Below are 21,656 nucleotides of genomic sequence, written 5' to 3' on the forward strand. Positions count from 1 at the left end.
GCAGGAAAGCCATCTTCTTTGGACAGGGCGTCAGCAGGCTCTGCCAAAACATGGCTCTCCAGTGCTTATTTGGTATGTATGTCTACTGCTAACACATAGCTCTGAAAGAAATACTTCATTTCAGAGGAGCCCTGGATCTTTTCTATATTTTAATGTGACCATTTGTTTATTTCATGAGTGATGTGTTATGCATTTTTTAATGCTTAAAATCTTAGATTCCAATTTTATATCCAACTGGTTAGCATAGCCCCTAGTGTACCCTTTATACTTACCAGTATTTATTCTGAGTTATTAAATCATTAAGTTCTATACAGTATAATCTGATTGTATTTATCTACAAAAAAATTTAAAATTTACCCTCCAAACAAAGGTAAACAGGAAATTATATTGACATATTTTGCATAATTAATTTATCTTGCTTAATAACCATGATATAAATATACACACGTGTAAGTATGTGATTTAAGTCTATATTTCATTTTTAATAATGGAAAATGTGAAATGGATACATGTAAAATATATGTTATAATTTACTGTTGTATATTTTAAACATCAAATTAATAAAATTTTAATAACGATCACAGCTTTTATTACAACCATAATCTCAAGAAATGGGAAAATAAGTATTATCAAGGGAAATCTTCATATCAATTAGCTTTTTGCTTTTAAAAACGTAAGAAAAAAATAACTTAATGATGCATTGAGTAGATCTAGAAGGATGAAAGTGAAACTTTGGCCTTGAGGCAATATTATTTAAACAAAAATGCTACTTGCTCAAATTAGGAAAAACAAACCTGAAGATTATAAGTTTCTGCTTCTTACAAGGTTTTAATTTAATACTTGTTATCATGTGGAAACAAAACACATATTAAAAAATTAATCCACAAATGTATAATATCATTAGCTTTATTAGACAACTTTATCTTGGTTTTTATAGTGAAATTCATGTACAGATAATAAAGAGTCCACACACAGGTGCTCCTTCATATTCTCATCTCTGACAGGTATGGCCACATCAAGCCCATTTTAACTTAGGGCCAACCCATGTTAGCTTTGAAATTGAGAGGACTGGAGCCAAGTGGTTACTGCTGCTGCTTCAGTTTTGATTCACCAACTGAAGAGTTTAGAATTTGAAGGGGAACTATTAACCATTCTTTGTCATAAACAGAAGGGCTTTTCTGGGAACAAAAAATTAAAGAATACAATTAAAACTATGTTGTTTGAACATTTAAAAGATAGAGAATTCTAGTAAGAGTAAAATGAATGCTGCAAATTATACCTGAAGCAAAGGACCAAAGAAGCTTTAATTATTAGAAAAGGACAAAATAGTGACAAAGGATGGGAGGTGAGAGATAAAAGTGTACCATAGGAGGGCATTCATGTTAAAGAAGAGAACTTTGTCTATCTAATTGCAAGAAAAAATATTTAGGATTCATAGGGGATCATTAGAAAATGATATAAAAAAACTCACCATCTGGGATAGTTTGGAAATCAGTGACCAAAATCAAAAAAGAAATCTATCCATAAATGAGTCCAAGGTATATGGTCACATGAGCTTTGATAATATAGTTAATTTTATCATTCTTTATGTTTTGTAAGGGAGAACAATCACGGGGAGGTCAAAGGAAAGAACTGTTTTTTTCTGTTAAAACACTGAAAGATTGTGAACTTCTACACCAATGAGAGGTTTGCAAGAGAAATTCATTTTATTCTGAAAAATCCATTATGTATTGTTTTATAGATATCATTGTTCAAATGGATAATTCGATAAACTCCAATGTAGAAGATATTTAATGATTTTTAAGAAAGTGTCTAGCAAATTTTGATAGCATATGTTATTTTATTCTAGGTTGCCTGTTTTTCCCCACATGAATGAGGTTTGTTAGACTGTTGACAATAAATGACCAGACCCAGGTGCTACTTAGGAGAATGCTGCCACTTTCTAGAATAAGCTTTCAGTAACTAGCTTCTTTGTGTACTGTTTTGAGTAAGTAAGATGTCTATATTTCAGAGGTTAAATGAAATGGGAGAACTTTAAAAACAGAAGATGATAATTTTATGCAATACTTTATTTTCTAGAATAAAAAAAAAGAAAAAAGACAATGAGAAATGTTATTTCTATACTCGGGCTTTGAACATGCATGCTGACTTTTAAAAAAATATTTTATGATTTTCTTCCTTTTCTAGTATTGATTTTAGCCTTAGTCATCCACAAGGTCTCATCTGATTTATCTCATTTTCACTCAGTAATTAATTAATTGATTCAACAAATATGTATTTACACATCTATTTGGGTTTAATGGATACAACTATGAATACAAAGTCTCTATTATCAAGGTTACTCAAAATCGTTTGCATTAGAGGTAGGTATTGAAGGGTGTGTGTGTGTGTGTGTGTGTGTGTGTGTGTGTGTGTGTGTGTGTGTGTGTGGTGTTGGTCCATGAGGTAGGGAATGGGGACACAGTATTGCACCTGTGACTCTGACTTCAGTAAAAGGAGATGCTTAAAATTAGCTTTCTTGCTCCAGCCATGATTCTGTTACATACACTGTATCTTTAGACATTATCTAAAACATTAAATTTATTACAAACTTACCTTTTAAGTAGAAATGAAGAAAGCAGTAGAAACCATTTTTCATTCTAAGGAGAAATTCAATGGTTTTTAGCAATATTAGACAAAAGGCTTAGAAACATCCCTTAATGCTCTTCTTTCGGTGATATTTCCCACTAGATCAGATCATTCTTCATATTTTCAATCTTTTGGGAGAAAAATAATTTTTCAAATTATCTCAGTGAGATAAATTGCCTTTTGTCCCACTCATGCTTTGTTTTCCCATCTAGAATGAATTTGTATTGAATTCTTGGCACATTATCAAAGACCCTGACAGGAAATGGTCAGGGGAGCCATCACCTCAGGAAAGAACTGGGAGGTCACTGAACCTTTTTGCACAGCTCCAGGGAGATGCTTAAAATAGTTCATTGACTTCTTGTGCCTGAAAGAAAGTGAAATAAAAACTAGTGTAGAAATCAGAAATGAGCAATACAAGAGAATTGTTGCTGAAGGGATTGACTTAAGAAAAATTGCAATAACTAAATATGTATAGTTTGTTGAAATAACTTGGGAGGCTATGAGAGCTGACTACAAACATCTGTATCCTTAGAGGAGATGATTCCTAGGAACAGGCACTGTGAAGTGGGGTGGGAGTGGACTTACAAGAAAGCAAATTTAAGTTCAATATTAGTATATATATTTAAAGTGAAGTGTATCAGTTTGAGGGAAAGAAAACTATTCCTTGGGGTAGAGGTTTGAGTTATTCCAAAAGAAGGGGGAACAAAACAGAATATGATGTTGTCTGTTTTCAATGAAAGCGTAATATGTGTTTCAGTTCTGAGAGAATTTATTTCCTCTTTGGTTTGATTATTAGTAAATTTAAAAGAGTCATTTTGGAACAACATTTTAGAGCTGAAAAGATAAAGGTAATATATAAATATTTGTAGACTATCAGAGTTTTTAAAAATTCATGACAAGAATGATCTGTGATAAGCAAAAGTCATTATATAAAGCAGAAACCTAATTATAATTCAATACAATCAAACCTTGATCATGTGTTGTAATGCACTTGAATATAGAAAGTGTTATGTCACTCATAGATGATTTTCAAACCTCATTTTAACAACTATATTCAAGCTCCAACAAACTGTCCCTATGCTGTTGAAAAGGAGTCAATTAACTGATGGATATTTTATCTTTCTCATTTCTCTGTGCACCCATTGAGGTAGTTTTGGATGAGTATTGAAATTGCCAAAATGGAAGAGATCTTAAGGAATGCGAAGAAGAAGCAATGGGTCAAATGCTCCACAAAGCAGACAATCACACTTAACAACTTAGAGATGGCTGTGGTTCATTAATACTTATAAGGGACATTTTCTAAGAAAAGAGAAGTTAGTGATATTTTTAAACTACAATAGAAAAAAAGCACACTGCTCTTTATAAGTCCAACTGTATAATACTACACTCTAAGTATTGTAATGTGTTAACATCTGAAAAAATTATTATTCCCAAAGAACAAATGAGGCTAGCAAATTTACTTTTGGTGAATTTTAATTTACTAGTTACTAATAATGTAGACTTATAATGTCAGAAAATGAAATGTAAATTGGACACATATTATTTTTCTACAAATCTTCAGCTACCTCTTGGATATATTTTTATGGTTGTAGACACAGAAAATCATCTTTTTCCAGGAGAAACTTTAATGTCCTCCTATGTTGCTCTTGAATGGTGGTTCTAAAAGTGCGATTGTGGCATCATAGAAGCACAGGGTGAGAAATGGAGAGATGAGGCCATGTAATCTTTTCCCCCATCACAGCATGGCTTTGCCTAAGCTACCCCAGATAATGAGGCAGACAGTTTCTTAAAGATTTTCAATGTATGAGATGCCATTTCTCCTTCGGTGATGTTACAAACGAGATCTATTTCCTCTTGTTCTGCTTTTTGTTAAAGTGAAAAACAGCTCCTAATTATTCTCTATGTAATAATTATTCATATACTTGGGGTCAGTCTAGTCATCTAACATTTTCTTTTTTGACAGTGACAGCAGGATGCAACTTTGAGATAGGAAAGAATTTCCTATTGTACCTAATTGCTTTCATTTCAGTTAACAGTTAAGCTTGAAATGACATTTCTTGGTTTGGTTCTGTGTAGTCATTTTGACTAGGGATATCCAGTGCCTTTGTCTCTTGGGAATGGTTATAGACTGAATACCAGGGCTGTCCAGAAATTCTACAACCCCCTAAGGGAGATGTTTGCAATTTAGACTGTACTACCCCAGAGGAGTAGTTTGAATACCAGAGATATCTAGATCTAATTTCTCTCACATGGGTTTTATCTGAGTATGTCTGGAAGAGAATTTACAAAAAAAAATTTAAGAGTTACTTTTATAGATCTTTAACTATGTATTAAGCACTGTCTCAAACTTTATATGCCTTATCTTATTTAATTATCATTATAACACTTTGGTGTAGATATTCTTCTCATTTTTATACAGGAAGAGACTTGGGTTTGGACAAGTTAAAAAAGTTTCCCATGTTTACACAGCTCGTTGTGTGTTAGATGCAGCTGTCAAAATTCTGACTTTAGTACAAAGTTGTCACGCTCTCCTGGCTCTACTAAGGAGGCAGAATTCAGCATTTCTAATTCATAGAAATGGCTGAAGCAGAACTTATGGGTGAGTAAGGAAGCAGGTCTTTAGCTTGTTGTAAACTGTAGTGTGGGGAACAACTCATATAGCAATCAATTGATGAAATTCACTCATAGGAAAATTTCTTCAAGCTCTTGATTGGTGAGTGAGAATAAGGGCTTGAAAAACACAAGACCACTCTTAGCATGGGACAAGAATTAATAAAGGCAACCAGCAGAAGAAATAGACATATAAGGCAGATGCATTTCCCCAATTGAGTCTAGTGTTCATGTCCTAGCTGCAGCTATTGACCCTGCATTGTTAGTGAAATATACATATAAGCCTAAGTTAACTCTGAAAAAATGTGTGTAGTTTCTATTTCAACGAACCTTTTTGATAATCCTATATGGTCTAAACTAAAATAATATTTCTAGATTGAATGATGAATAGATGATAGAAACAAGGCTCAGGAGAATTGCATATGATAGTTTTTTTTGAAGGTGATGAATATGTTCATTAGCCTTTTAAAAAACTTTATTGAAGTATAGTTGATTTACTGTGTGGTGTAATTTCTGCTGGACAGCAAAGTGACTCAGTTGCATATATATATATATATATATTCTTTTTCATAGTCTTTTCCACTATGGTTTATCACAGGATATTGAATATAGTTCCCTGTGCTATACAGTAAGACCTTGTTGCTTATCCATCGCATATATAACAGTTTGCATCTGCTAATTCCAAACTCCCAGTACTTCCCTCCCCCTCCTCTTTGGTAACCACAAGGCTGTTCTTTATGCATATGATAATTTTTGTTAAGAGGTTGGTATCCAGAATGGGCTAAACTACAGCCCTTATCTGATGCTATTATTAACATTTATTTGTTTAAGTGTTTTAGGTCCTCGTCAAAACCAGTGTTTATTTTACTTTTCTAGGCCAGGCCTACTTAAGTAATTAGGCAACATTTCAGGATCATGGAAAGTTTTTAGCCTCCCACCCTAATGATCCCTTTATTTATTATCAAAAATGATGTTAAAAACATTATTTTAGGTCTTTTCTCAGTTTTCACCTTCTTAATAAGGACTGACTTGACCATTTTGTTTAAACTGTAATCTCACTCTCAGCCCTCCTAAACCCCTTTACCTCCTGATCCTCCTCTACTTTTAAACTTTGTTTTTCTATTTTTAACTGTATCATTTATTTCCTTCTGATATGTGTGCATATGGGTTTACTTCTACATGTGTAGATTATAATTTAAATATTGTATTGTCTGTCTCTTGCCACTAGAATACAAGTTCCATAGATAAGGGATACTTGTTTGCTTTGCTCACTCTTATATTCCCAGTGCCTAGAATAATGCTCAGAGCATAGTAGGCACTCAATAAATATTTATGAATGAATAAGCAAATGGCCACTCATTATTGCTCTAACTTCAGCTCTCTGCTTGAAAGATTACTTTTTCAAAAGACTATAAATATTTGGACTTTTGTTTTAATGTTTTTTGTTTTAATACAAAAAGGCAAATAAACATTGTTTTTTTCTTACCACAGGGCAACTGCTTTTAAAGGGTTAAATATTCTAACTTCTTTTATTAACCTTATTTTACAAAAATTATGACTACAGATAATATACAGGAAGACTTGACTTTGAGATAGTCCAGTGGGCATTTCCTTCTCCATTCCATATTATATATATGAAAACATTGAGGAGGCAGAGTTTTTAGAAGAAGCAATTCCTCACAAAAATTTTTGCAACTTCAATTGTTCTAATTAAGTAATATAATTCTCATAGCTATCCTATGATGTCTGTTCAATTATACCAGAAGTTTAAATATCCTGTACAATATCACTCCTTTAATAAACAAGTGAGCTAGCATTCTGACTGAAGCTCCCTGGCTTCAGAGTCTATTTTTTTCTACTATACTATGCAGGTTCATGTTTTAATTTACTCTTTTTCTGAAGATGGAGAGCAAATTAATTGTATGGTGAGAGCTGAGGGAAAGGGTTGTCCCGTCTTTTTTATGCCCATACAGCGAAATTTGACCAAGGTTCTTCCAGAGAACACTGAGGTATAACTCAAAGCTGGAGAAGACACATATTGGTCTGTGTAGAAATTCTGATGTCAGCTGTCAGATCAATTCAAAGTACTCAGTCTTCCCAACCTAAGAAAAATAAAAGTTTTGTAACAGAACAGTTGAAGTTAATTGGTTTATGCCTATCTAAAGAGAAATATAGGTATATACCAATTACCAGTCAATAAAAACAAGAGATTGGGGTTAATACCAGATGCTCCCCTAAGAAGACAAACAAAACCAAATGTTGCTGTGTCAATGCTGAGGGTCATCTAGGAGCTGTATAAAGTGTCCAGGCCAGCAGGTAAAAACTTGTGTGTTACAGTCTCAGATCTTTAGATTCCTGCCTTTTAATGGTGAAAACTTTTAGATAAGTGTATTAGAGAGGCTTTGTTACAGATTAACAAGGTCATAGGCAATCTACCAGGATGCTAAATATGTCTTTGAAAATTCACAGAGATTTTTAAGACAACATAAAATTGTAGGCATTCGCTTGGACTCTGCTATTGATTAGTGAACTGGCTGTGCTGAAACATCAACATAGTAATTAGTATGTCCTCTAATTAGTTCAACCTCCTTCTGCCTCCTCTCTTCCTTTGAGCATTTCTTGGCAATACAAGAGGCTAAAAGTTTGTAAATGTAGCACCCCATATAATTTTGTTATCAACATATGTGCTTGATTCAATTACAGCTTGAAAAGGAATGGAGACTTCCTTAACTCTTTCCCTATAACTTTACGGCTTAATTATGTTTGTATATTTCAGGCCTAAAATGATAATCCATTGTTTACTTCATTAATTATGTGTAAATATATTTTTTATTATGTGAGAAATAGTTTAAGGGTGACTGCTCATAGAATGATATCTCCTTAGCTGTTTCTTTGTTTGCCTGAACCAATTATATAACGTACTTATGAGGATAAAAACTTTTAACAGCATTGTCCATGAAGTTTTTTAAGAGTCAACAGATTGGCAAAATGTGAAATGCTTTTCCACTAACTACAAAACTTCTGGTGCTGAAATGACTTCTGAAGTTGATGATGCAGCTATGTTTTGCCATTTGTAATACAGCAAACCCAAATATACTCTCCTGAAAATAAGTAGAGTTAAGAAATGTCTGTTCTGTGCTCTATTGGCACTGTTTCAAAGATTCTTCCAGCAAGTCAAGTCTAAATAGTCAAACATCTATTGTGTTAGCATTGTTTGAAGGGGAACCCAAAGTACTGTTTTCCTGACCCAAATTATATTGGCATCTCATTTTATGGCTTATGTGGATAACTAAAAAAAAAAAAAAAAAAAAAAAAAAAAAGAACCTGAGTGGGGATACTGACAGAGAATCACTGCCTCTTACTTCAACTAGTGAAACTCTCCATGTGCAGGTTTTGGATGGCTGGATGTGTGATGGAGGGCAAAGGAAGAGTGCTGGCCACAGTGCATAACTAGAGTCAGCGTCTTTTTGTTGTCCATTCATTCACCATATGGGAGACTCAGCCATGAAGGAAGTGGATGCTTTACTTGCATTCAGCAGAACTCTACTGAAGGCTATGCCTACCCACACTGCAAAGTTGTTTTAAACAACCTACGCTCCATGTACAGACTTCACAAGAACATTTTTACTCACATCTAAGTGAATCTAAAGTGGAATAAATAGAGTCATATTAGTGTTGATTAGTGAACCCTTATCTGGACAAATCTCTTCTAACTTGAGGAAGAAAAAACAAAATGCTATGGCCTATCATTAGAGGCTATAGAATGATATTAGAAGCTTATTCAGAAGATTTAGAGGAAGAGCAAACCTTGTAAAATAGGTTACATCTTAGGAAACAAAGTTTAAAAAATATTTTGTGTTTTTATGGATTAGAAGCATATTGCTTCTGTGAAAAAGCAAAAAACAGAAGGTATATGGAAAATACAGTTGAACCTTGGACACTGCAGGCGTTGGAGTGAACTCCCGCACAGTAGAAAATCCACTTATAACTTTACAGTCCACCCTCTGTATCCACAGGTTTAACCTACTTCCGATTGTGTAGTACTATAGTACGTATTTATTGAAAAAAATCCATATGTAAATGGATCGACATAGTTCAAGCCCATGTTGTTCAAGGGTCAACTGTATAAGCTAAAAAAAAATATTGAAAAGGATGAATTTCAAAGTCAGTGTCTAAGATGAAAATAGAAGTGAAGTAATTAAACTAAAAGATTGAAAGAAAACAAGGTTAATAGTCAAAATTGGGCTTCCCTGGTGACGCAGTGTTTGAGAATCTGCCTGCTACTGCAGGGGACACGGGTTCGAGCCCTGGTCTGGGAGCATCCCACATGCCGCGGAGCAACTAGGCCCGTGAGCCACAACTACTGAGCCTGCGCGTCTGGAGCCTGTGCTCCTCAACAAGAGAGGCCGCGATAGTGAGAGGCCCATGCACCGCGATGAAGAGTTGCCCCCACTTCCCACAACTAGAGAAAGCCCTTGCACAGAAACGAAGACCCAACACAGCAAAAATAAATAAATTAATTAATAAACTCCTACCCCCAACATCTTCGTTAAAATAGTCAAAATCAATATTAGGGTGTTTATTGAGTAATAATGATCTTGTGGAAAAGAGATCGCTAGTGAGTTGACAAACTTGAGGACATTTTCCAGATTTAGAAGGAAAGCATATAGAAATAAAAATAATGAGAGTGTCACTTCTTATAAGGGTACTATTCCCATCATGATAGACCTACCCTCATGATCTCATCTAAACCTATTTTTCTCCCAAAGTCCCCATCTCCAAATACCATTGCAATGGGGTTAGGGCTTCAACATATGAATTCTAAGGAGACACAAGTATTCAGTCTATAATATTATCCTACATTGATAATCAGTGTCTCTAGTTAGAAACACAAAATTGGACCTGAGGAAACAGGAAAAAGCATGCAGTAATAATCTCAACTAGATCTGGACATTAATGTATTTTGAGCACTAGATAGGGAGACAAAAAGTATAGAAGGTAGTGTAGTACATTTTTAAGCAACTGAAACTGTATGGACTTTTTATCTCTGGGTAATTACAATGATTGGGTCCATGCCACAGATATAAATAATAAAAGGTAAAATTGTTTTAATATGCATAGCTGATGTACAGACACCATGACTCAATTTGCCAAACCTTAGTCTCATAAACAGATCTGTTCTCAGATATAACTATAGCTTTCATACACTTCTTGTTATTTGAACTATAATTCTGTTTCCCAGGAAACTGGGCACTGGAGTTATCAAGTATTCTAATGTTATCAAAAGAAGTTTCTAAATTACTGTTTTACTTTTGAAATTATTTTAGCTAATTCATTTTTTTTTGGTGGGGGCGGTACGCGGGCCTCTCACTGTTGTGGCCTCTCCCATTGCAGAGCACAGGCTCCGGATGCGCAGGCTCAGCGGCCATGGCTCACGGGCCCAGCCGCTCCGCGGCATGTGGGATCCTCCCGGACCGGGGCGCGAACCCAGTTCCCCTGCATCGGCAGGCGGACGCGCAACCACTGCGCCACCAGGGAAGCCCCTTCATTTTTTAAATTAATTAATTTATTTGTTTTTATTTTTGGCTGTGTTGGGTCTTCGTTGCTGCGCATGGGCTTTCTCTAGTTGAGGCAAGTGGGGGCTACTCTTCGTTGTGGTGCGTGGTCTTCTCATTGTCATGGTTTCACTTGTTGCAGAGCATGGGCTCCAGAGTGCAGGCGCAGTAGTTGTGGCACAAGGGCTTATTTGCTCCCCGGCATATGGGATCATCCTGGGCCAGGGATCAAACCCGTGTCTCCTGTATTGGCAGGGGAATTCTTAAACACTGCGCCACCAGGGAAGCCCAACTAATTCATTTTTAAAGGAATCTCTACAATTTTTTTCCAATAGATTTTTCAACTTAGAACTAGATTTTTAAAAATATACTATTTTGGCTATTCAAAAGTATACATTTCAATTTAACGTTACTACCATTTTAAGTGTATATTTACACTATAAAATGTGGATTGAAAAATACCGAAAGGGCTCAGATGCATCTGATTCAGCACAATGAGAATTCTCTCTGACTGTTTACATTGGCAGTTCCCCATCTCCTTCAAAGTAATATTGGAATCTCATTTTTTTCTGGATGATAAATCATTGCAATATCGGAATGCTTATATAGCATGTGTTATTTCATTCTCGAGGTGCAAAGGGAAAAATAACAATATTTTTATTACATCAGTATGAAGCATGGAACTAGTTGTCATGAAAGCTGATTGAAGAAATGCTCCTATCTCAAATCCATTTAAAGTGACTTTGAAAGGACTGAGCTATAAACATGAAATGACCAGAATACAATAAAGCCAATGTGACTGCTTTAGCCATCTTAGTAATTGATTCCAATGGCAGCTGCTGATGCAATCATCAGCATTTATCATTAGGAGAGCCCACGTGATTGGATTGGCAATTCCCATCGGACTGTAGTGTGTGAGGGTGTATGTGTTTGCTTGTATGTATTCACACATTACATAGCTTATTTGCTATCATCAAATATGGAGGTCAGTGGGATAATCTGAGTTTTGCTAAGCAATAAGCTCATGTTGAATTATTATACCAGTGGCAGAATTTGAGAAAGGGTCAGATTTTTCAAATGTAAAGGGAAGACACTCTAAATCTGAGATATATTTTTTTCTGCAGTTTTGATGATTATTTTAATATCCATTAATAAAAATACTGACTTACCAAATTAAAATAAAATCAGATAATACTATCTGGTACTATGGCAACAATTAAAAACATGTTTTTATATCCTAAATAATTCAATTTGTAAATAAAAGGGGGAAAATCCAATATTTTATTGCTTTATAATGTTTCAAGCATGTCAAATGCAGTGAAGCCTATGTGAAAAAAATACTAAGATTATTAATAGAACTGGAGTAGCTTATATTTTGAAAGATGCAGAAGTTAAAATGTCACAAACTACATAATTGTGATGATATATGTTTATTTGCAGTATCATTTTCCCATGTAAGGTGGCAGAGCATATAGATTTTATGTTAGGTAGGAAAATACTGAACACATTCTTACTGGATTTTATGCATTTGAGGACTTACTTTATATATTTTTATTTTCCAATTTGTGTTTCACAGAACATAGTGCTATGAGAAATTCTGTACAAAAAAAGTAATCTATGGTCAAATAATATTGAAAAACACTGCATTCTTTGTCTTCATCTTGGAAGGTCATAAGAAACATCAACATATTAAAGGCGCTGAGAAGTTCAATAATGAAAACTTGTTAGTTCAATGACTGATTCTCAAACTTATTTAATTATTGCAACTTTTAAAATATAACATTACATAAACATAAATGTAGAACACACTTTGGAAAATACTGATATAAAAGATAATAGTTTTTTAGGACATGTAAAGTATTACATACTAATACTTATAAGCATAGAAAATAATGACTGGCAGGGGTATTGAAAGTAGGAAATTATACATTAGGTTCTGGAATCATGTCCTCAGCATTCCATCAGATAATCTTCCAGCATATTCTTTGAAGCTTCCTGTGAAGCACAACTCAATTTACTCTCTGATATCTGCCTTTTGCCATCCGTGGACAGCTCTGATTCTTAGTTCCCTGGTTTCCAATATTGAGTTGGTATATATTGCTCCACACCTGCTCATTGGTCCTAATTATACTCTTTATTCAGAGGTGTTAGGGATCCTGGAGAGACATCATCCAAGATAATGAGTTGATTGTGATTTTCAGCTTTTGTGAGTGAGGGAGTTGGCTTGGAAAATACTATCTAAGATGAAGTAGTGAATGATATAAGAATCTTGTTTGGTCCATCCCTGTAGAAAAGGTGCTGACAGGAATTAGGACCATGTTTTCCAGTGGAAAAAGAAAGATGGCCTCTTCCAAATTAGAGTTGGCTGGGGGTGAGGAGACAGGGTTTTCTTTAGCCAGGCAGGAGGCTCTTTAGCCTCAAAATTTAACATACCTGTTAATGACTTGGTGATTTTAGTAAAATGTAGATGCTAACTCACCAGTTTGGGGTTGGGTCCAAGATTCTGAGTTTCTAAAACTCTTCTAGGTGATACCAGTGCTGTGGATTCTCTGACCTCACTTTGAGCAGCAAAGCTCTAGGATACTCGCAGTGCTCACTGATTCAGGAATGTGAGAATCTACTGAGTTAAGTTAGTTAATGCAGAGTTGTCCAAACTTTCTCTATCAAAAGAATCACCTGGAGGTTCTTCTCATAAATATGGATTCCCACATCTAATTTCTATATACGAAATAATATGCTTTAGGGAAAAGGGCCAAAATTTTATTTTTAGCAATTACCAGGGTGTGACCTACGGTTAACAAGTTTACACAACATGGAGATAATGCAGTGTTCTTCCAAGCTGATATTCAGACCACAACCAAGCAGCTTACAAAAGGATCTGCTCTCCTGAATTCTTATTGAAAATGAGCATGGATGTCCTCACTAAATGTTAGAATTCAAATCTCCCCAAGACCCTGATGCACACCAGGCTTGTGAATTGCTGATTATGAGTGCTACTTTTTGATGCGAGTTAAGAGATATTCCCCAGACTTTATAGAAGGTGTTTAATATTCTAGCCTGCCAGTATTCACCCAAGTAAGAGTGCTAGAAACAGTGCCTCCCTGAGGTCACTGTGGTTACAACAGTGGTAATTAGCGAAAGGGCAGAGAGGAAGGGCTCCTTGCTGAGAGTTGGGCCTTTACCAACCTTCATTAATCTGAGAGGTTTGTGTGTAAGAGTGTTGTAATGAGGCTGACAAGGTATTTTATGCTGGCAATTCTAGCCAGATTGCTGAGTTTAGAGTAGAATTTTATTCTCCACAGTGAACTGCTGGGTTTGGTGGATAGTTACATGGTAGAAAATGAAACTTCTTAGTATATTAAAAAAAAAAACGGTCTTTTGAGTTGGATAGGTTTAGTGTTGGCCCTATTTATTTATCTTAATAGTAATACTAATAGTTATTCATTGCTTACTATGAACCAGGCTCTGATCTAGGTGCCAAACATTTCTTTAAATTTCTAAGCAAGTGACTTAAGCCATCTACATTCTTTCAGTTTCCTATTTTGGTTTCCAAACCATTATTTGATCTCCCTCATGCAAAAAATTTTTGTTTTCTACAAAAACCAACCCAAGTGACTTTATCTTCAATATTGGCAGCCTCTGTGCCACTGTAGGTGCAGTTCTTTAGTCTCCTCGGTTTCAATTGATTTTTGCCTTCATTTAACCTTACTCCACACCCCAGACTCATAGCTGTTTCATTTTAGCTATTTCTAAACACCTTACTAAATAACACATTGTTGGCCTAAAGTTCTGTACATTTACCTCAAATATGCCCTTGCTATATCTTTCCTTTCTCCTTATTCCTATGGTTTCATGATTCTTTTACTTTCTTCCAACCTATCTGGACACTTGCAGCTCCCTTCCCTAACAAACCTAGATCCTTGTTCACTTGCACTATGTCTCAGCAGACTGTTCTATTCTATCCTATTAGGTCTCACCATTCCTAGAAAATTCTACAATCTCTTCCTCCTCACTGCTTGGACATCTGATTACTAATACAGAAACTATATGACTAGGTAGAGTGGTGAGATTATTGAGGGGGATCTAATCTCCATACGGCTGTGAGTACACCCATCAATCCTTTCACTCTGTTATGGTCTGCTCCCTGGAACATTATTCACAGGAATGATTCCAAAATTTTAGTGCTATCCTTAAAGCTCTAACTAAGGGTTCTTAAGTCTGTCTGTATTTTTGATTCACCCAAAGATATTTAGTTTCTCATGATCAAACTCGTTCCAGAGCAATTAAATAAGAATCTGAAGGTTGGGCCCAAGCAATTGTATTAAAAATTTCTTTCCAAGTTGATTCTAACATGCAGTCATGTCTGAAACCACTGCTCTAATGACCACTGCCCAATGTTTTCAGCAGAAAGATTTCATCTCCTAATCTTTTCAAAGATATTGAGACTATCACACTTGAATTCACCCTGTTTCTTTCAACTCCTGTAAATTTGCATGCATCAACACTCATTCTAATCGATTTCCATTCTCAAGGATGAGATGTTTGGTCCTGTCCATGGTCAATCCTTCACATTTGTCCTTGAAACCATTTATTTTTATTCTCTGTGTCAGTTTCTGTGTCTCTGTCTTTGTGTCTGTCTCATCTCTTTTTGCCTCCATCTCTCTGTTTCTGACTTTGAGGCTGTGTGTATGCCTCTCCCAGTCTCCATGTCTCCCTGTGTCTTTCTCTATGGCTTTGTGCCCATCTGGGTGAGGTGGTGAGTATGTGTTTTTTCAGTTTCTTTATGCCTCTCTATCTCTTTTTCTCTTTCTCTGTTTTTCTAGGTATCTTCCTGAGTATTTTTTTTTCTCTCTCTGTCTCTTTCTCTGTGTGTATATGCATATCTCTCTCTGTGTCTTCTTCTCTGTTTCCACACTTCTCTCTCTCTGTCTCTTCCTCTTTTCCTTTCTCTCTCTACAAATCCAGTACTATCACTGTTCCCTGTTTCTGTCTCTATCTTCTTGTCTATATCTGTCTTTCTCCAATCTTTATCTCTCTATTAGCTCTTATTCTTAAGCCTATAGATATACTCATATCTTTCCCATTAAAAAAGAGAACCGTTACATGATTCTGAATCTCATGCTACATCCCTCTCATCTAAAACTCTAGAAAGTAAACCAACATGGCTATGTCCATTTCTTACTCCATCTACTTTTCAATAAACTTCAAACTGGCTTTTATCCTACTCTGCCACTAAAACTGTTCTCATTCTGTTCACCAAGGACCTCTAATTACTAAATCTAATAGACACACTGAGTTATTAGGTCAAGTGGTACTTTAACTCTCTAGGAAATTTGACCCTCTTAACCAATATTTTCTGTTTAATGTTCGTTCTTCTTTTGGCTTCCATGACATAACTCTCTAATGATTCTTCTACACTTACTAATATTGTGTCTAATTTTTTTCAGCCTTTTCTTTCTAGTCTTATTCTTACATATTGGTGTTTCTCAAATGTGATAGATTGCCACAATATTTTGCAGCTCCTTACCAAAGATGGTGAAGTATATTTCCTCACCCCAATCTGAGCTAGCCTTTTGTCTTGCTTACATCAAGAGAATGTGGTACAAGTGACATTGTTGAGATTTGGAGCTTAGTCCTCAAGAGACTTTGCAGGGTCAGCCCTCACTCTCTTGGAATATTGAAAAGCAGCTTGTGATCAAAGACTGCTGTATAGAAATAGAGCCCAGTCTATCCAGTTGTCTCACCTGAGACCCACCTCCAGGTGATCTATAAGTTAAATGCAGCCACGTGAATGAGCCCAGGCAAGGCTCCCAGAAGAAAAATTGTCAAAATGACTATACTACCCAAGGCAGTCTACAGATTCAATGGAATCCCTAACAAATTACCAATGGCAGTTTTCACAGAACTAGAACAAAAAATCTTAAAATTTGTATGGAGACACAAAAGACCCCAAAGAACCAAAGCAATTTGAGAAAGAAAAACGGAGCTGCAGGAATCAGGCTCCCTGACTTTAGACTGTACTACAAAGCTACACACATCAAAACAGTATGGTACTGGCACAAAACCAGAAATATAGATCAATGGAACAGGATAGAAAGTCCAGAAATAAACCACACACCTATGGTCAATTAATCTATGACAAAGGAGGCAAGAATACATAATGGAGAAAAGACAGTTTCTTCAATAATGGTGCTGGGAAAACTGGACAGCTACATATAAAAATATGAAATTAGAACATTCTTTAATATTATATGCAAAAATAAACTCAAAATGGATTAAAGGCCTAAATGGAAGGCCAGATACTATAAAACTCTTAGAGGAAAACATAGGCAGAATGTTTGCTGACTTAATTCTCAGCAATATCTCATTTGATCTGTCTCCCAGAGTGATGGAAATATTTCCTTTCTCTCTCTACAAATCCAGTACTATCACTGTTCCCTGTTTCTGTCTCTATCTTCTTGTCTATATCTGTCTTTCTCCAATCTTTATCTCTCTATTAGCTCTTATTCTTAAGCCTATAGATATACTCATATCTTTCCCATTAAAAAAGAGAACCGTTACATGATTCTGAATCTCATGCTACATCCCTCTCATCTAAAACTCTAGAAAGTAAACCAACATGGCTATGTCCATTTCTTACTCCATCTACTTTTCAATAAACTTCAAACTGGCTTTTATCCTACTCTGCCACTAAAACTGTTCTCATTCTGTTCACCAAGGACCTCTAATTACTAAATCTAATAGACACACTGAGTTATTAGGTCAAGTGGTACTTTAACTCTCTAGGAAATTTGACCCTCTTAACCAATATTTTCTGTTTAATGTTCGTTCTTCTTTTGGCTTCCATGACATAACTCTCTAATGATTCTTCTACACTTACTAATATTGTGTCTAATTTTTTTCAGCCTTTTCTTTCTAGTCTTATTCTTACATATTGGTGTTTCTCAAATGTGATAGATTGCCACAATATTTTGCAGCTCCTTACCAAAGATGGTGAAGTATATTTCCTCACCCCAATCTGAGCTAGCCTTTTGTCTTGCTTACATCAAGAGAATGTGGTACAAGTGACATTGTTGAGATTTGGAGCTTAGTCCTCAAGAGACTTTGCAGGGTCAGCCCTCACTCTCTTGGAATATTGAAAAGCAGCTTGTGATCAAAGACTGCTGTATAGAAATAGAGCCCAGTCTATCCAGTTGTCTCACCTGAGACCCACCTCCAGGTGATCTATAAGTTAAATGCAGCCACGTGAATGAGCCCAGGCAAGGCTCCCAGAAGAAAAATTGTCAAAATGACTATACTACCCAAGGCAGTCTACAGATTCAATGGAATCCCTAACAAATTACCAATGGCAGTTTTCACAGAACTAGAACAAAAAATCTTAAAATTTGTATGGAGACACAAAAGACCCCAAAGAACCAAAGCAATTTGAGAAAGAAAAACGGAGCTGCAGGAATCAGGCTCCCTGACTTTAGACTGTACTACAAAGCTACACACATCAAAACAGTATGGTACTGGCACAAAACCAGAAATATAGATCAATGGAACAGGATAGAAAGTCCAGAAATAAACCACACACCTATGGTCAATTAATCTATGACAAAGGAGGCAAGAATACATAATGGAGAAAAGACAGTTTCTTCAATAATGGTGCTGGGAAAACTGGACAGCTACATATAAAAATATGAAATTAGAACATTCTTTAATATTATATGCAAAAATAAACTCAAAATGGATTAAAGGCCTAAATGGAAGGCCAGATACTATAAAACTCTTAGAGGAAAACATAGGCAGAATGTTTGCTGACTTAATTCTCAGCAATATCTCATTTGATCTGTCTCCCAGAGTGATGGAAATAAAATTAAACAAATGGGACCTAACTAAACTCAAAAGCTTTTGCACAGCAAAGGAAACCACAAGCAAGACAAAGAGACAACCAACAGAATGGGAGAAAATATTTGCAAATGATGTGATCAACAAGGAATTAGTCTCCAAAATTTACAAACAGCTCATGCAGCTCAATATTTAAAAAACAAACAGCCAATCAGAAAATGGACAGAAAAGCTAAATAGACATTTCTCCAAAGAAGACATACACATGGCCAAGAGGCACATGAAAAGATGCTCAACATTGCTAATTATTAGAGAATTGCAAATCAAAACTACAATGAGGTATCACCTCACACCAGTCAGAATGGCCATCATCAAAAAGTCTACAAACAATAAATGCTGGAGAGGGTGTGGAGAAAAGGGAACCCTCCTACACTGTTGGTGGCAATGTAAATTGGTACAGCCACTATGGAGAACAGTATGGAGGTTCATTAAGAAACGAAAACTATAGCTACCATATGATCCAACAATCACCTGGGCATATAACAAGAGAAAAATACAGTTCAAAAGGATACATGCACCTCAATGTTTATTGCAGCACTGCTTACAATAGCCATGACATGGAAGCAACCTAAATGTCCACAGACAGATGAATAGATATTGAAGATGTGGTACATATACACAATGGAATGTTACTCAACCATTAAAAGAACAAAATAATGTAATTTGCAGAATATGAATGACCCTGGAGATTATCATAGTAAGTGAAGTAAGTCAGACAGAGAAAGACAAATATCATGAGATATCCCTTATATGTGGTATCTAAAAAAAATAAAATAAAAAACGATACAAATGAACTTATCTACAAAACAAAAATAGACACACAAACTTAGAGAATGAATTTATGGTTAATGGGGTAAGTGTGGGTGGAGTGATAGACTGGGAGTTTGGGATTCACATATGCACACTGCCATATTTAAAATGGATAACCAACAAGGACCTACTGTATAGCACAGGGAACTCTGCTTAATATTCTGTAATAACCTAAATGGGAAAAGAATTTGAAAAAGAATAAATACATGTATGTGTATAACTGGATCACTTTGCTGTACACCTGAAACTAGCACAAGACTGTTAAGCAACTCTACTCCAGTATTAAAAAAAGAAAAATTTAATTAACTCCATATGTATTTTATCATTTTTGTTTTAATCCATTAAGTTTTGGGGTGGTTTTACATGCAGCAATAAAAAGAGTGATATACCAGAATTCCTAATGTCACTAATTTCTCTTCACATTCTTAAACTGTCCTAGAATAACTTCTTAATGTTCTATTTTTAATGTTTTAACTGCCTTCTTTATATTTATGACTGACAGATTAATTTTTTTTAGCTCTAATCTCTCTTGAGGATCCCAAAGCCATAAATTTAAATTTTAAGCAATATCAGTGATTGAATGTCCCATAATTACTTCTAACTCAAAACATCTAAAAACTTAAAAATACTATGTGTTTTCTAATTCATTTATTGGCACCACTACCCACCAATTTCCTAACCCTAATATCTGGCAGTCACTCTGTTTCTTTTTCTTTTTTTTTTTTTTAGGCTGTGACTGGTTTATCTGGCTTTAGTCTCAGGTCTCCTCGAATTTTTACTACATAGTAGTGTAACTAAGTTAAAAATTTGACTGATTCATCCATAAAAAATTTAATCTGCTAGTATGACACAGAACTTTTCAGTTTGACCCTCACCAACTTATCCAGATTTACCATCTCCATTTCCTGTCTCCATGTTCATCTACATGACATTTTCTATGTGAGAAAAACTGGACTATATAAATATACATATATAGGATGAAGTTTCAAAGATTGTGCTTCAAATAATGCCTTTTCTGTGGGGGAAGATGGAAGGATATTTTTGTTCATTTGCTTGGTTCAGTCCTCTTCAGCCTTCAAGATGAAACTCAGGAATTACCTTCCCTAAGCAGATTGGGTTAAAACAGCATCTTCTGCTTTTTGCTGTAATATCATGTGCATATTTCTATCACAGCAGTTGTCCCACCGTATTGGAATTACCTGACTTCCCATCTGTCTCCCTGCATCTCCTATTAGCTCCTTGAGCCTATTAACACATTTTTCTCACAATTCCCAATATGATGCTCAAAGCCTGATATAGAGGTAACTCAATAAGTATGTGTTTAACTTTTATTTTGAACTCAGTTTTCTCAGCTATGTGATTAGTCATATCGTTATTGTGAAGTAAAATATACTAGTGTAGAGTAGATAGTGTAAAATGTAATTTACAAAACTATTAGCTTTCTTTCTACTCCCCACTGGAGAAATAAAACTGGGGACTGGAGCAAAAAAGCTAGAACTAGGCACAGTCTGCCTAGATAAATTGAGTTAAACATTATAAAAAGAATATTAAGGATAAAATAGGAATACACCTTCCAGGATATCTGATGATTTTCTCCATGAGAAACTAGACAAATGGAAGCAGATTCTTCAGGTTCTTCATTAACTTTTGCAAAGGGTTCCTGATATGCTTACAGGTCTGGTCCATCAAGAGTCAATATTCTATATAAGTAGGATAAAGCTGGATTAGGAAGGGATCAAAGTAGGTTGTACTAAGTCATGCATTTTTTGGTTATTAGAATTTTTTCTGTGTTTGTTTCATTTCTCTGCAGTACATTTATGTTTATGTTGTTAAATTTAACTCAGAACTCCTCTTTCTCAAGATGTTTTTAGATCCTGATTTGTAAAAGTCAAGGAACATGACCATTGTAGGGAGAGGAATATCTGGATCTGGAGACAATAGAAAAGTTAGACTTTTTACAATTGCTTTTGTTTGTTTTTAGTTATTCTGGATTATGTACTTGGAATGTCAAATAACATTTAAAAATGAAGGAAATATTTGGGTTTATCAAGGAAGGTGTTATGGTCGAATTTTTGTGCACCCCCTATCCATATGTTGAAATCCTAACTCTCAATGTGATTGTATTAGGAGGAGGGCCTTGGATAGTAATCAGACCATAAGGGTA

This window comes from Physeter macrocephalus, chromosome 15 (genome assembly GCF_002837175.3).
Source record: "Physeter macrocephalus isolate SW-GA chromosome 15, ASM283717v5, whole genome shotgun sequence".
NCBI lineage: Eukaryota > Metazoa > Chordata > Mammalia > Artiodactyla > Physeteridae > Physeter > Physeter macrocephalus.